Source organism: Trichosurus vulpecula, chromosome 1, assembly GCF_011100635.1.
Source record: "Trichosurus vulpecula isolate mTriVul1 chromosome 1, mTriVul1.pri, whole genome shotgun sequence".
NCBI classification, from domain to species: domain Eukaryota; kingdom Metazoa; phylum Chordata; class Mammalia; order Diprotodontia; family Phalangeridae; genus Trichosurus; species Trichosurus vulpecula.
This window is the reverse complement of record NC_050573.1, coordinates 514,932,116-514,946,601: the sequence shown is the minus strand read 5'-3', so window position 1 is coordinate 514,946,601 and position 14,486 is coordinate 514,932,116. Positions and strand designations below refer to the sequence as shown.

The 14,486-nt window shown below is 38.5% G+C and overlaps 1 pseudogene; it reads left to right on the top strand.

The window, feature by feature from the left end:
• Positions 1-2,412, top strand: part of LOC118840944 — a 50,617-nt pseudogene extending 48,205 nt beyond the window's left edge.
• The last annotated feature ends 12,074 nt before the right edge of the window (positions 2,413-14,486 follow it).

Genomic DNA, 14,486 nt, shown 5'->3' with positions numbered 1-14,486 from the left:
TGTTATTGGAAATGCTTCTAGCTTATCCCCATTATATATAATGCTTGCTGGTGGTTTTAGGTAGATGCTTCTTATTTTATTTATTTATCATTTATTCCTATGCTCTCTAGTGTGTTTAATAGGAATGGGTGTTGTATTTTGTCAAATGCTTTTTCTGCATCTATTGATATAATCATATGGTTTCTGTGTTAGTTTTATTGTTGATATGATCACTTATTTTGATAGTTTTCCTAATATTGAACCAGCCTTACGTTCCTGGAATAAATCCTACATGATCATAGTGTATTATTGTCATGATAAGCTGGTGTAATCTTTTTGCTACTATTTTATTTAAAATTTTTGCATCTATGTACATTAGGGAAATTGGTCCATAGTTTTCTTTCTCTTCCCAGTTTAGGTATCAGTACCATATTTGTATAATACAAAGAATTTGGTAGGACTCCTTCTTTGCCTATTTTCCCAAATAGTCTATGTAGTATTGGAATTAATTGTTCCTTAAATGTTTGATATGATTCACTTGTAAATCCATCTGAATCTGGAGATTTTTTCTGTAGGGAGTTCATTGACGGCTTGTTCAATTTCTTTTTCTGAGATGCGGTTATTTAAATATTTTTCTTTCTCTTCTGTTAATCTGGGCAATTTATATTTTTGTAAATATTCATCCATTTCACTAAGATTATCAACTTTGCTGGCATACAGTTTGGCAAAATAGTTCTTGATTACTGTTTTAATTTTCTCTTCATTGGTGGTGAATTTAACCTTTTCATTTTTGATACAGGTAATGCGGTTTTCTTCTTTCTTTTTTTAAATCAAATTAACCAAAGGTTTGTCTATTTTATTGGGTTTTTTTGTAAAACCAGTTCTCAGTTTTATTAGTACAATTGTTTTCTTAATTTCAATTTTATTAATCTCTCCATTGGTTTTCAGTATTTCTCATGTAGTATTTAATTGGGGGATTTTGTTTTTTTTCTAGTTGTTTTTTAGTTGCATACTCAATTCATTGATCTCCTCTTTTTCTATTTTATTCATGTAAACACTCAAGAGATATTAAACTTCCCCTAAGAACTGCTTTTGCTGCCTTTCATAAGATTTGGTATGTTGTCTCATTCTCTTGGATGAAGTTATTGATTGTTGCTGTGATTTGTTGTTTGACCTACTCATTCTTCAAAATTATATTATTTAGTTTACAATTTTTAGTCTTTATTACATGTAATTTTATTGCATCATGATCTGAAAAGGATGCATTGACTATTTCTGCCCTTCTGCATTGGATTTTGAGGATTTTGTGCCCTAGTATATGGTCAATTTTTGTCTATGTGCCATGTACCACTGAGAAAAAGGCATATTCCTTTCCATCTCCAATTTTTTCCAGAGGTCTGCCATATCTAACTTTTCTAAAATTCTATTCACCTCCATCTTTCCTGTTTATTTTGTGGTTAGATTTATCTAGTTCAGAGAGGGGAAGGTTGAGGTTTCCTACTAGTACACTTTTGCCATGTATTTCTTCCTGTAACTCCCTTAAATTCTCCTCAAAGAATCTGGACATGAGGATATCATTTTGATTAATGTGGTATCACCTGGTGCATATATGTTTAGTAATGATATTACTTCATTGTCTATGGTGCTATTTAGCAGGATGTAGTTTCCTTTCTTATCTCTTTTAATAAGATCTATTTTTACTTTTGCTTTGTCTGAGATGAGGATTACTACCCCTGCTTTTTTTTTTTTACTTCAGCTGAAGTATGCCACTCCAGCCTTTTACCTTTACCCTGTGTATCCCCATTTCAAATGTGTTTCTTGTAAACAACATATTGTAGGATTATGGTTTTTAATGCATTCTGCTTCCATTTTATGGGAGAGTTCATCCCATTCACATTTATAGTTATGATTACTACCTGTGTCTTTCTCTCCATTCTATTTCCCCCCTTCCAAATTTATGCTTTTACTTCTCCCTTCTCTCTTTTCCTCTATCTTCCCTCCCTTCTATCAGCTCTCTACCTTTTCTTTCCTTTTTCTTTCCTACTTCTTCCCTCCTGGCAGCTGGAGACTATAAAGGCTGTAGCTTACCTGGTGCTGAGCTGGAGCTGGTGGTAGTGGCTGATGTGTGCCAATGCCAGGTGTGTGCCAATGCCAGGTGTAGTTTTACTACATCTCCCCCACGTTACACTGAAGCTCACAGGTGAGTGTGGAGGTGGGAGTAGTCTGGCCATTGGAGGTCTGCTCCTCACTGGGGGCTGCACTAGGGCATGGGTAGAGTCAGCTGCTGGTGGACATCTGTCCACTGCGCAAGTGATAGTCCTTCACACTGGTGTCTGTCAGTACCCCTGTCTGTGTGAAGGCACACAAGGTTCTAGTGTTGGTGCTTACCCGTGCCACCACCCTGGGGCTCAGAATCTCCTGCTAGGTCACTGAGGTAGGGCTTACTGCTGGCTTACTGGGAAACCTACCCTTCTGTATTGGTCCCCTTCAACCACAGCAAGAGGGACCTTTTTTGTTAATCTCCCTAGCCTTGTGAGCGAAAAAACTGCTGCACTCCATCTTTCTTCTGGCTCCACTGTTCCAGAATTTTTCCGGGAGTGGTACTTTCTGAGTTTTTCAAGATCAGTAAGGGAGAGTAAGAGTGACTTACTGCTTCCTCTGCCATCTTAGATCCTGGAAATTCCCAAGACCTAGTTTTAAATCTTGCTTCTGACACTTGCTAGCCATGTGTGTATGTCACTAAACCTCTGTGTGATTCAACCACTCCTCAGGACTTAACTACTAAGTCATAGCATGGTAATGTTCTGATTTTGCTTAAGGGAATTCTCAACACTGGTAAAATCAAAGATCCTTTATATATCTCTGCTACCTCACTCATAATTTATTACCCTTTTGACAGGTAAGATAACTGAAGTTTAGTGATAGCAAAGTCATTTGCCTGAGGTATCACAGCTGGTTGATGGAAATACAGGAATAGGATTCCAGTCCTCCTGATTCTTACCTACAAATTCTCTGTACCAGACCATTTTGCCGTTGATGTTCACTTTGTTTCCCTTTACAATTCATCATTGTAAATGCAAATTGTAATGTAAATGCAAATGTAAATGCATTGTAAATGCAAAATAATGCATTGCAGCCATATTCAATTCAAGGGCCTCTGGCCACGTGTAAGTGCTCATTTCTCTTTCAGAGAGGAATAATTTTACTTTGAGAAAGTAATTTATCTGACTTTGTTTAAAGAATTCTTAGGCACATGTGGATCATTAGTCCAGTCTTTGTGCAATGCTTGTTGGCCAGACCTAAACTTAAATGGAAGGTTTGTAGCAGAAAATTAAGACCTAAGAACATATTATCTTACTCATGTCGTTTGTCCACATTTGGTACTTTTAAAAGTTTTATTGATGCCTTTTTTGATACCACAGATATTGCCCAATAAACTCCTTCTTCCATTGACTCTCCATTATTTTAAAGAACAAAGAATTTAAAGAATTGATTTGCAAAGTGATTAAGTAATTATGTAATATTCTGCATTGGTACTCCCCATCTCTCTATGAGGAGTACTAGAAGATTGACTTCCATTTCAAATTGGAAATTTTCCATATTGGGTTTGTTGTCACCAATCTCTGAGCTATTTCCTGAAATGTAAATAGATATACTAATCTTTTACAGCCATTTAAGGGTATATGTACTCCTTTGCAACAGGAATATACATACATATACATATATGTATTATGTATGTATGTATATACACACGTCTGTAAACACACATATACCTATGTTCCTTCTTAGGTACTGCCATGGGGATGGTGTTTGGAGCAGATAGGCACTATGTGCCACAAGTAGTCTTTTGGGCAGTATTAGCTCAGGGAAGAAGGGGCAGCAGAGGTGATGCAGCTCTGAGGCTGCTTACAGAGCTACAGCTGCAGTTGCTTCAGACCCCAGGCCCACCAAGTGGGAGGAATTAAGTGGCAGATCTGAGTGGGAGTGCAGAGCCAGTTTAGATCTGAGTCCCATCCGGGTTGGCAGTTCTTGGGGAGGAGGAGGAGAACTGGTGTGGCAGAGCTTGCTGTGTAGCTCTGAAAACAACAGCGCATCCCCTCAAGCTTGGGACAAAGTACTCTATACTCTACAAGCAGTCATACCCCCCTGAAAAACTCAAGGGTCAAGTAAGTTGGCTGGGAACATGGCCAGGCAGAAAAAAATGGACTCAGATTCAGAATCAGACTTTGGAATCTTTCTTTGGTGACAAAGAAGACTAAAATATACAGCCAGAAGAAGTCAATTTTGTTGTATATTTGAAAGGAAGAGCAAGTTGTACATAGTAGATTGGCAGTTTTATGTACAATCATTTTTTTATTGTACTATGTCATGGAAATGTGTATTTTATTCCATATATTAAAAATAAATTTTCTTAAAAGTAAGAAAAAATACATAAATTTTTTCATCAATTTTTTAAAAGGGGAGAAAAGAATTATTAGACAACCTAAAAGCCATGATGAAAAAAAGAGCCCAGACATCATACTTCAGGAAAACATCAACAAAAACTGCCATGATATCATAGGACCAAAGGGTAAAATAGAAATTGAAAGAATGCACTGATCCCCTTCTTAAAGAGATTCCAAAATGAAAATTCCCAAGAATATTATAGCAAAATTCCAGAACTCCCAGGTCAAAGAGAAAACATTTTGAACAGCCAAAATAAACAATTTAAATATTATGGAGTCAGGATCATGTAAGATTTAGCATGTTCCATGTTAAAGACGCCAAGAGCTTGGGATGTGATATTCTAGAAGGACGTAGGAGCTAGCATTACAACCAAGACTAACCTACCCAGAAAAACTGAGTGTAAGCCTTCAGGGGAAAAAATGGATATTTAAGGAAATACAGGGCTTTCAAGCATTTCTAACAAAAAGACCAAAGCTGAATAGAAAATCTGACATTCAAACATAAGACTCAAGAGAAACATTAAAAGTCTACTAAAATATTAGGCCCAGTTGACAAGACAAAGATGAAAGAGTAATCATAAAAAAAACTTGATAAATTAAACTGTTTATATTCCTATATGGAAAGACGATACATGTAACTCTTAAGAACCTATGATTATTAAAGCAGTTAAAAGGAATTTACACAGACAGAGGACATGAGTGCGAGTCAACTAGGTTGGAATGATCTCCAAAAAAAATGAAGGGGTGAGAAAAAGGGATGTACTGGAAGAAGGAGAAATGGAAAAGTAGAATGGGGAAATTTTTCTCACATAAAAAAGGAGTGCAAGGAAGGGCTTTAACAATGTAGGAGAAAATGAGGGGAGAGAAGCAGAATGCCTGAACCTCACTCTCATAGGAATTGGTTCAATGAGGGAAAAATATATATACACACTCAATTGTAAATAAAAATGTAACTTACCCAACAGGGAAATAGGAGAGGAAGCATATAAGAGAATGGGATTGAGGGGCAGAGGTAAAGAGGAATGCAGACTAAGGGAGGCAGTGGCTAGAGTAAGAGAACTGGAGTTCAGGCCTAAAATACCCAGCAAAGCTAAGCATAATCATGAATGAAATGAAATGTTTAAAATGAAAAAAAGGATATTTAATGAATTGTCAGACTTTCAGCATTTGTAAAAAAAAAAAAAAAAAAAAAAAAGACCTGAACTCAATAGAAGACTGACATACAAGAGTCAAGAGAAAAATAAGGTACAGACCAAAGACATACAAGGTACTCAATAAGGACAGAGTGTTTTATTTGCATGTATATAAAATCTAAAATATATGTCTAAGATTGTTATTAATAATCATTTGGCTCATAGGAAAGATTGGGGTAGACCTGAGTATGAAATGATGTTTTAAAAGTAAAACCATTTAGGAACAGCTAAACAGAGCCATTATCTCATACAAATGAGGTGCAAGAGGAAGAACCCACAGAGAGGAATTAGATGGGGGAGGAGGGCTGGTATTTCTGCAAACCTACTTTCATTGGAAATGGTTTCAAGACTGAACTATATATACTCATACATGTGATTATAAAAGTCTTCTAAATTCAGAAAAAAATAAAACATTAAGGAAACGGAGGGAGAGGATAAGGGAGGGATCTTTAGAGAGGAGGGTGAGGGAATAGAATAAAGGAGGATATAGAACAGGGTTTAGATTAATGAGAATGGAAGAATAAGGAGGGGATCCTTGGGGGTGGAGTTAAGCAATAGGAGGGCAAGGTAGCGGGTGGAAGTAAAGTAGAGGAGTCAGTAGGGATAGGAAATAAGAGATATGCACAAACATAAAATAAAGATCAGGAGTAGAATTTGTTAGGGAAAAAGGAGCAGGTGTGGTAATTATGATCCTGGACAAAGTTAAGGTTAAAACAGATTTAATCAAAAGAGAAAAACAGAGAAACTACACTGTGTCAGCCATATTTATCAATATTGTTTTGTACTATTTAAAATAATTAGATAGTATAAGGTGGGAATATTTCTGTGGTATATAGGAAATGACAAGTTGATGAACTTGGAAAAAGATAGAAAGACTCAGACTTATGAAGGAAGAGGTTATCCGCCTTTAGAAAAACAGAGGATAAATAAGTAGTGTGGTCTTACATAGATGCATATGAATGTATATACCTACATATATGATTATTGATATCTGTGTATGTCTATGTAAGGGTATGCATGTACAAGTGTATTGTATTTATGTATATGGTTATATCTTTGTGTGTATATGTCTATATGCATATATATGTATGTGCATATATATTCATATGCGTGTATGTATCTCCACACTTAATTGTAGCCTTCTTGCAGGGGGGAGGAAGGGCAGACAGAGAACAAAGTAAAAATTGCACAGCAGAGAACAAAAGCAGCAAAGAAAGATGGACAACTCTCAACATGAAACATAGTGTTTATTATATCTTCTTTCTTGAAATGGAAATTTATTCCTGTATATTTGGAATCCTCTCTCTCATGTTCTGCACATGGAAATGCTTTTTTTTAAAAAAAATTCTTATTTTCTGTTATTTTAGTTTCAGTATTTAAGTTTGTTTCCTTTTTCCTTACTTATTTAATATTGAGGTTTAAAATTTTTTAAATTTACAAAAAATGCAAAAAAATGCTCAAAATTAGCACTGATTAGAGAAATGCAAATTAAAACAATTCTTAGGTACCACCTCACCTATCAGAAACGACAAATTCTAGAAGGGATGAAGAAAAATAGGTAGACTGATGAACTGCTGCTTGAGTAGTGAACTGCTCCAACCATGCTGGAAAACAATTTGGAACTATGCCCAAAGGGCTACAAGACTATACATATCCTTTGTCCCAGCAATACCACTACTATGTCTGTATCCCAAAAACGTCAAAGGAAAAGGAAAAGGACCTATATGGACAAAAATATTTATAGCAGCTCCTTTTATGGTGGCAAAGAATTAGAAATGAAAGAGATGCTCATTAGTTGGGTGATGGCTAAACAAGTTGTGGCATGTGATTGTGTTAGAATACTATTGTACTATAAGAGATGATGAGGGGGGATGGAGAGGTTCAGAAAAACATGGCAAGACCTATATGAACTGATGCAAAGTGAAATGAGAAGAACCAGGAGATCGTTGCACAAAGTAACAGCAATGTTGTAATGATGATTAACTCTGAAAGACTAAGCTGTTCAGAACAATACAAGGATCCAAGAGAATTGTGAAGGACTCATTATGAAAAAATACTATCCATCTCCAGAGAGAGAACTGATGAACTCTCAGTGAAAACTTAAGTACAATTTTCTCATTTTAGTTTTTTGCTTTTTTGTGATTTTGCTAATATGAAGATGTTTTGTGATGACTTCACATATGTAATTAATATTATACTGTTCGTCTTCTCATGTGGGAGGTGTGGGATGAGGGGAGAGAATCAGGAACTCAAAAGTTAAAAAATATATATGTAAAATATACAAGTAAATATTTTTAAATGAAAATAAAATAAAATAGAGCTAGTATTAAGTAGCATTTACCTCAGAGTTGTTATGAGACTCAGATGAGGTAACATGTAGAATATGCTATTAAGTGGTCCTTTAACTGAAAAAAGAACAGATCTCTTCCCCTTCTATCACCTAGAAATGGGAGCCCCACAAAATTTCTGCCTTGTTCCTTTTGCAGAAAAATGAGTTCCACAGAAGCATAAAAATAAAAGAGGGGAGTGAGGAAAGATAGAATGACCTTAACCTTGATAGTCAAAGCAGCTGATCACTCATCATAGGTTTCAATTTTGTGAAATTGTGAATTCATCTGCAAATAATTAACTGTCTCCCAGATCTGCTTCAGGTTTGGAGAAATGATTTCTTAATGATGTTTAAAGTCAGAGCCTCCTCACTCCATGGGTTACTAAAGAATTAGTTTTATTTTCTTTTGGTTTTCAGTTGGTTCATTCAATCATATTCTAGTATGATAATGATCCTCAGTTAGTTCAGGAAAGAAAAGGAAGAAATGAAGCCAAATGTTCAGTCAGGATAAAGTTGTGCAACCTGTCTGATATTTGACTTCCCTTGTATCTCTAGGACTAGCCCACAAATGTTGAAGAAAGAGACCTCAGTAAATCCAGCAGATCGGACTGTTCCTGCCCCACTCGTTGTTCAATTGGGTCTGACTCTTCATGATCCCGTTTGGGGTTTACCTGACAGACACTAAAGTGATCCAACCCTTCTTTCTCCACTTCATTTTACAGGTGAGGAAACAAAGGCAAACAGGGTTAAGTGACTTGCCCAAGTTCATACTGCAAGGAAGTGTCTGAAGACAGATTTGGACTCAGGAACATGAGTCCTCCTAACTCTAGGACTGGCATTCTGTGCACTATGGCGCCACGTAGCTGCCCCACTCACCAAATGCAAAATTCAATATACTAACCTGATAGATTCAGACTATATATCTGTTAACTTGCCTTGGGGAGGTGAAAAACACACTTACTGAAAGAGTGGGGTTTCTTGACTCTGTGTGTGTGTGTGTGTGTGTGTGTGTGTGTGTGTGTGTGTGTGTATGAGAGAGAGAGAGAATGTGAAAGAGAAAAAGAGAGACAGAGAGAAAGAGAAGACACAGAGACAGAGCGAAAAAGAGAGACAGAGAGAAAAAGAGAGAGAGGTGGAGAGAGACAGAGAGAGACAGAGGCAGAGAGAGAGACACAGAGAGAGAGAGAGACAGAGAGAGAGAGACAGAGAGAGAGGGAGAGACAGAGACAGAGAGATTTAGAGAGAGAGATTTCCTTAGGAGTCAGGGAGGGATGGGATGAAGTAGGTGTGACATCCCCAGCCCCATTTATGGGGCACTCTCTAACTCCTGGGAGGTTTATCATCCCTTTAAGGCCACTCTGCTTGAAGAAAAAGGGCAGGTACTGTTTTCCTGTAAACTCTCTTGTCTTTTCCAGGCCTGTTTTGTGAGGACTGTACTGAATTCCTCTGGCTATAGTACAGTGGCTGTGCTTTTGAGAACACAATGACAGGATTGGTCAACAGCCATGTCCACGTTCAAGCAGGAGGATGTGGAAGACCACTAAGATGGGCTGGGAGTTTGGCAACGGTCCATTTGAAATTGTGGAAAGGTTGTGGGAAAATGTGAGAAAATGTGAGAAAATAGGTATATTCAATATCAGTGGAGCTCTAAATTCCCTAGCCAGGGATGGGGAACCTGCAGTCTTAAGGCCACATGTGGACCTCTAGGTCCTCAAGTGCAGCCCTTTGACCAAATCCAAACTTCACAGAACAACTCCCGGTTGCCATTCTGGAAAGCAATTTGGAACTATGCCCAAAAAACTATTATACTATGCATACACTTTGGCTCAGGTACACCACTTCTCAGCCTGCACCGAGAGGGAAAAAGAGGAAAAGGATATATAAAAATACTTACAGCAGTTCTTCTCAAAAATTTGAAACTAAAGCTGCATCCTCATCTTGGGGAATGGCTATACTAATTGTGGTATGTAAAAGTAATAGAATATCGTTATGCCATATGAAACTCTAAAATGGATAGTTTCATAAGAAACCAGAAAGAACTTTGTGAACTAATGCAGAGTAAAGTGAGCAAAACTAGAGGAACAATTTATGCAGTGATAACACTATAGAGAAAAACAGCTTTCAAAGAGTTTAGAATTATTACACTTTGGTAAGACAAAGGTCCAGAGGAATGAATGAATGAATAATAATAATAATAATAATAATAATTAGCATTTATATGATGCTTTAAGACCTGCAAAGTGCTTTAAAAAATATCTCATTGGATCCTCACCACAATCTTGGAAAGTAGGTGCTATTAGGATCCCCATTTTAAAGATGAAGAACCTGTGGCAGCATCCATTAAACGACTTCCTCTGGATTGCACAGTTAGTAAGCTTCTGAGGCTGGATTTGAACTGAGGTCTTCCTGATATCAATTCCCTTGCTCTATCCACAGATGGCTATCAAAAGATGAAATACACCATTAACCTACTATTAAAGAGGCAATGAATTTAAAATGCAGTAAGCACATATATTTTCAGATTTGGCCAATATGAGAATTTGCTTTGCTGGCCTATGTAGCTACATATTGGGGACTTTATTTTTCTTTCTTTTCTTTTCCTTATTTAAAAATATTCTCAGGGGTGGAACCAAGACGGTGATGTAAAAGCAGGGATTTGCTTGAGCTCTCTCCCAAACCCCTCCAACTACCTGTCAAAAATAACTCTAAACCAATTCTAGAGCAGCAGAACACACAAAATGACAGAGTGAAACAAATCTCCAGCCCAAAACAACCTCAAAGGGCAACAGGAAAGGTCTGTTGCACCAGTCTGAGAGATAAGCATAGTCTAGCATGGGCTGTGCCAGCACAGACAGGACTGGGGTAGGCCTCAGGGGACTGAATCACTGGCAGCTGTGGCAGTTTACTGACTTCTCAACCCACAAATGCCAAAGAGAACTTAGGTCAGCAGGAAAGGTCTGTTGGAACACGGATGAGAAAGAAGCATGGTCTGGCCTTAGCCCCAGGGCAGGAGCAGTGGTTGTAGCTGCTTCTGGAGCTCTCAGCCCACAGATGGGGGCAGGGGAATCAAGTGGCTGAGCAGAGGGGGATTGCAGGGCTCTCTTTGCTGGTGCTGAGGCAGGATTCTCTTGCTCTGCCAGTGCTTGGATCTGGGGCACAGTGCTGGATAGTGATCCTGAGGTGAGGAGAAGCTCTGGCATGGCAGAGCATGTGGCAGTGGTGGAATGAGAATCCTTCTTACAATTCTAAGGCAAAAAAGAAAGCTTGTGGTCACTCACAAACCAGAGCACAGGCCAGGAAAGGAATAAACACCTCTTCTGTGATCATACCACCTTGGAAGAACTGAAAATTTACAGGTCCCTAGAATCCCTGAAAACAGTTGCACAAAAACCCTGATGCTTGGGATAGTACACTCCCCACACTAGAAGCAGAATGTTACCTTCACAAAGAGCTTAAAATTCAAGTAATTTGGCTGGGATAATGAGCAAACAGTGGGGGAAAAATCAGACTATAGAATCTTACTTTGGTGACAAGAAACATCAAAACATACAACCAGAAGAAGACCACAAAGTCAAAGCTCCTACATCCAAAGCCTCCACAAAACATATTGATTGGTCTCAGGCCATGGAAGGGCTCAAAAAGGATTTTTAAAATCAAGTAAGAGAAGTAGAGGAAAAATTGGAAGAGAACCAAGAGTGATGCAACAAAATCACGAAAAACAAGTCAACATCTTGCTAAAGGAGACCCCCAAAAATGTTAAAGAAAATACACCTTAAAAATAGACTAACTCAAAGGGCAAAAGAAGCCCAAAAGGGCAATGAGGAGAAGAATGCCTTGAAAGGCAGAATTAGCCGAATAGAAAAGGAGGTGCAAAAGAAGACTGAAGAAAATACCACCTCAAAAATTAGATCGGAGCAAGTGGAAGCTAGTGACTGTATGAGAAATCAAGATATTATAAAACAGAACCAAAAGAACAAAAAAAAACAGAAGATGATGTGAAATACTTCACTGGAAAAACAACTAACCTGGAAAATAGATCCAGGAGAGACAATTAAAAATTTATTGGATTACCTGAAAGCCATGATCAAAAAAAGAGCCTAGACATTATCTTTCAAGAAACTATCAAGGAAGACTGCCCTGATATTCTGGAACTAGAGGGCAAAGTAGAGATTGAAAGAATCCACCAATCACCTCCTTAAAGAGATCTCAAAAGGAAAACTCCTAGGAGTATTATAGCCAAATTTCACAGTTCCCAGGTCAAGGAGAAGGTACTGCAAGCAACCAGAAAGACACATTTCAAGTATTGTGGAGACATAATCAAGATAGCACAAGATTTAGCAGCTTCTACATGAAGGGAGTGGAGGGCTTGCGATATGATATTTTGGAGGTCAAAGGAGCTAGGATTAAAACCAAGAATCACCTACCCAGCAAAACTGAGTATAATACTTCAGGGGAAAAAATGGATATTCAATGAAATAGAGGACTTTCAAGCATTCTTGGTGAAGAGACTAGAGCTGAATAGAAAATTTGACTTACAAATAAAGACTCAGCAGAACCATGAAAAGGTAAACAGGAAAGAGAAATCATAAGGGACTTACTAAAGTTTACATTTACATGTTTACAGGTTTACATTACATTACATGGAAAGGTGATATTTACAATTCATGAAGCCTTTCTCAGTATTAGGGTAGTTGAAGGGAATATACATATGTATAGATAGAGGGCACAGGCTGAGTTGAATATGAAGGAATGATATCTATGAAATAAAATTAAGGGGTGAGAGAAGAATGTACTGGAAGAAAGAGAAAGGGAGAGGTAGAATGGGGTAAATTATCTCACATAAAAGAGGTAAGAAAAAGCCTTTACAATGGAGGGGAAGAGGGGGGAGGTAAGAGGGAATGGGTGGACCTTACTCTCATCAGATTTGGTTTAAGGAGGGAATAACATACACACCCAAATAGATATGGAAATCTATCTTCACCTACAAGAAAGTAGGGGTTAATGGGATAAGGGGGGAGGATGATAGAAGAGAGGGCAAATGAGAGGAGGTGGTAATGAGAAACAACCACTTTTGAAGAGGGACAGGGTCAAAGGAGAGAATAGAATAAATGGGGGGCAGGATAGGATGGAGGGAAATATAGTTATTATTTCACAACATAACTACACCTGTATAACCTATATCGAATCGCTTGCTATCTCAATGAGGGTGGATGGGGAGGGAGGAGAGAGAGAATGTGAAACTCAAAGTGTTAAAAATGAATGTAAAAATTGTTTGTACATGCAACTAGAAAATAATATATACAGTCAATGGGGTATAGAAACCTATCTTGTCCTACAGGAAAATAGAAGGGAAGGGGATAAGAGAATGGGGGGTGGGATAGAAAGGAGGGCAGATTGGGGGAAGGAGTAATCAGAATGCACACTGTCTTAGGGTGGGGGGAGAAATGGGGGAAAAATTGTAACTCAAAATCTTGTGGAACGATTCCTGCTCAGAGCAGAGATTGCAACTGGAGCTCTCTGGCCCCCTGAGAAGTCTCCAGGAAGGACATCAAAGTTCAACATTTAGGAAAAGGCAACATACAGTGTTTACCTCCACTTTCTCCACCAAGCAAAGATGTTTCAGAACTCTAAAAGACCAACTGAAGAAGGAAGTAAAAAAGTTGTTGAAGTGGGAGAGAAGGAAGGAGAATTACAGAAAGAGAAGGAATCAAGAAACCAGCCTGGAGATAACAAAGACTCAACCTCAGGTTCCATGTTGGCCAGAGGTGACATCATGTCACTTTCAAATGACCCAGAGAGCAGTGGAAGTGAACAGAGTGCTGATGAAGAATTCACTCTGCTTTCTTTTTCACCTGAGTTTCTCCCTAGAAAGTTTGAAGACTTAGAAGATGCCCTTATGAGTCCTGACCTCCCACCAGCCTACCAGGCTCACCGCAGTGATGTGAGTAATGGTGACAATTCTGATGACAGCAACGAAAAGCATGACAGCAGCAGTGATCCCAGTTACAATCATAGCCACGATGATCATGCCAGTGATGTCTACAGCAATGGCCATGTCAAAGTGCAAGAACATGGAATGCACCCTGGTTCCCATCTTCATAGCATGCAAATCAAGTCAGAACACAGCTACACGAAAGCTATAGACAGAAGTGGAAAAGCTGTAGAAGACAAAGAGGAAGAGGAAGAAGAGCACAAAAAGAGGGAAGCAAGAAGTCAATGGAAAGATCAGGAAGCCCCACCTTCAGGCTCCACTTTGGATGACAGTGGTACCACGTCTGCTTCAAGTGATGCAGACAGCAATGAAAGTGAAGAGATTTCTGATGAAGAATCACTTGTGGCTCCTCGGTCCCCCTCACCTGTCCCAGGACAATTGGAAGATTTTGAAGATTACCTGATGTATCCCAGGCGCCCACCTGGTAACCAGATGAGGAGCAACAGGGAGTCACACCTGGATGGAGGGGAGGAGTCAGAGCCAGGGCATCTTTTAGGCTGCATTTTCCCTCTAAAGCTTTGCCTTTGTAGATTGAGCTGATGGTCTTT